Below are 3,103 nucleotides of genomic sequence, written 5' to 3' on the forward strand. Positions count from 1 at the left end.
CAGTTTGGGCATATTTTGGTCAATATGCCACCAAGAAAACCAAGATGAATTTCACTCCAAATTTGCTTGTGCTATTTTTATCAAGCCAACAGTTACTCAGATCTCACCAACAAAAACAGTAACTAAACACAGAGCCAGCAGGTCACCATATCTAGAACCAAGTCATTTTTTTGAAATGTAGAGATTGTTAAGCAAATCCTTGGCTTCATTCCAGTCCTGTTGTCTCTTTGACTAGCCATAGGAAGTTCAAATTAAATATCTTCTTGCCTGCTTCAAATCTTCTTCTCCTTGCCCTTTACAATTTTCACTTCAAGTTGCTCTCTATCTCCACAGATGTTTGTGTTCACTGATGGAGAAGTGTCCAACACAAATGAGGTCATTCCTGAAGCTTGATGTAACAGTCACTTCCACAGGTAAGAAAAGGTAAAGGTTTCCCTGTCAGTTGTGTTTGATTCTAGAGCACAGTGCTCAGCTTTGTTTCTTGACTGAGGGAGCCAGCATTGTCCAAAGACAATTTCCATGGTCATGTGGCCAGCATGGCTATATGTCAAAGGCACACAGAATAGGTAAGTAGAGAGGATGAAATTATTTTCATGATGTTCTTCCTTATTCACCAAACAGGTGCTTCTCCTTTGGCATTGGGGAAGGGGCTTCCACATTTGCCAGCTGCTGGCAAAGAACAAATGCAGGCCAAGGTAAGGTCTCTTCCTCTTCACGGGTTTTAGCTTTGCTGCATGTCACTGATATATACAGTAGTTCCAGGATTTAGCATCTTTTAGGTTGCCTTAATTATAAGTTTTTAATATTTCAGCTGCAGTGGCTTAATACCTTTGAGATAAAGGGAGGCATCGGAAATTACATGGATTCAGTTCTTTAGTGCTGTTTATTTTGGTTTATAATACATGTTCTACATGAGGCACAAATATAGAAACATATTTCGGGGTACCAGATATAGAGCCTTGTTGCCTTGTTATTTGGAAGCTTGGGGATTAATAATGAAGTTATTACAGGTAGTCCTCAATTTACAAGTTTAGTTACCATTCGAAATTACAATGGCACTGAAAAAAGTGACTTATGACCATTTTCTGCACTTGTGACCATTGCAGCATCCCCATGGTCATGTAATCAAAATTTGGATGCTTGGCAACTGGTCCATATTTATGACAGTTGGAGTGTCCTAGGGTCATGTGATAACCTTTTGCGAGCTTCTCATAAGCAAAGTCAATGGGGAAGCTAGATTCTAACAACCATGTTATTAACTTAATAACTGCAGTTATTCACTTAACAGTTGTGGCAAAATGGTCATAAAATGGGGCAAACTCACTTAACAATTGTCTCACTTAGCAGAAGAAATTTTGGGCTCAATTGTGATCATTAGTTGAAGATTACCTGTATGACAGCTCTTTCCTTTTTTATATTTTTATTTATACATTTTTCTTAACATATATAAGTATTTAGTAAACAGTGAATTGTCTGGGTCATTTTATATATACATAATTCTAGTAAAAATAATATTCCTTACTTGTATATAATAGTATTCTTCCAGTTTCTAATTTCTACCTTTATTGTCTAACCATTGATAAAACAAATCCCACATTAAAAAGTATTCTGTATCTTCTTTATCCTTTATCTTTAACATTAACATATCCATTTCTACACAGTCTAGTATTTTTTTGATTATATTTTCATCTGTAGAAGTTGCCTCATTTGTCCAATATTGTGCAAATACAATTCTCACTGCTGTCAAAACATGCAATATTAAATATACATTCCCTTTGTCATAAATTTCTGCCAATATACCCAACAAAAATATTTCTGGCTTTAGATTTATATGTTGTTCTATCAGTTTCTCTAACCATGCATGTATTTTTGTCCATTTTTTTTTGCTTTTGGACATGTCCACCACATATGCTAGTATGAACCTGGTACCTGATTGCACTTCCAACATTTGGCGGACATATCTTTAAACATGCCACCTGTAAAACATTTTATACAGGTTTTCCTTGTAAGTAGTTGCCATTGTCAATTTATAATTTCTATCCCAAAGTTTCTGCCATTTATCTAGCTTGGGTGTCGGCAACCACATGTGGCTCTTTGGGTCCTCTGTTGTGGCTCCCTGTTGGGTGATCCCATCACTGGCTGGCCCCACCCTCACCCTCCCCTCCCAGTCACTCCTTGCCTGGCCTGAGAAGGTAAGAGCAAAGGCAGGGGATGGAGAAGTGGCCTGGGCTGATTCTCCATCGCCTCATCTCTTGCTGGCACTTTTTCCAGCCCTTGTTGGTGCTAGGCGTGCCTCGGTCGCTTGGGGAGACGTGCAACCTGCTCTCCGCCCCGAGACACTGGCCCAACCCGGCCGCGACTGATGCCGGCCTCGCTAACACGAGGGCTGGCAGTGTGGGGGATTTTCGCTGCCTGGAGGATGCTTTTCAATCAAAGCCAGAGGCGGCACCACTCTGCTAGAGGAGTAAAGAAGTTCAGGGCAGCAGGAAAAGGGGGCTGGCCCCACCAAACCTCACCCACCCACCCAGGGGTTCAGGCTTGGAGAAAGCCGGAGCACCCTCACCAAAGATGCTCGCCCATCAGCTGGTCAACCCACGCACCCCACATGCCTTTGCTGCGCTTTGGCCAAGCCCAGCTGCTCACTTGAGGGTCTCCCCTGCTCATGCGCTCCTTCCCAGTCCTGCCACACCCACCCAGGGGGTCGTGAGAGGAGAAGGAGGGGGAGGAAGAGAGTTGTCTTCATGGAAGCCTCCACCATGACTCACGTTTATTCCTCAGCCAGCACGGATTTCCAAAAAGTTGCCAAGAGGAAAGAAAAGGAGTAGCGAAGAACCCCAAGGAGAGCTCTCCAGGTTGGTCGAGCCTTGGCTTTCTGAGAGACAGAGAAGAGGGGGAGAGAAACATAGAGCATGTGGCTCCCAGTGTTTTCTTTTCTGTGGGAAATGGGTCCAAATGGCTCTGAGTGTTTAAGATTGCAGACCCCTGATCTGGTTCTATAGTACTGTATATCCCAAAAAATTTGCCCATACTATCATTGTTTCTTTCACTTGTTCATCTTCCTTTTTTAAAATATTTTTTTTATTTTTAATTTTCAAAACAAACA

General features: G+C 41.9%; 1 long non-coding RNA gene across 1 annotated transcript; it reads left to right on the top strand.

Annotated features, from left to right (window-relative positions):
- The first annotated feature begins 330 nt into the window (after positions 1 to 330).
- Positions 331 to 2,005, top strand: LOC309400358. The gene is made up of 3 exons (XR_014176643.1): positions 331 to 413; positions 622 to 695; positions 1,916 to 2,005. It is a non-coding gene; the product is annotated as an uncharacterized lncRNA (long non-coding RNA).
- The last annotated feature ends 1,098 nt before the right edge of the window (positions 2,006 to 3,103 follow it).

Source organism: Natrix helvetica (genome assembly GCF_964273705.1).
Source record: "Natrix helvetica genome assembly, chromosome: W".
NCBI classification, from domain to species: domain Eukaryota; kingdom Metazoa; phylum Chordata; class Lepidosauria; order Squamata; family Natricidae; genus Natrix; species Natrix helvetica.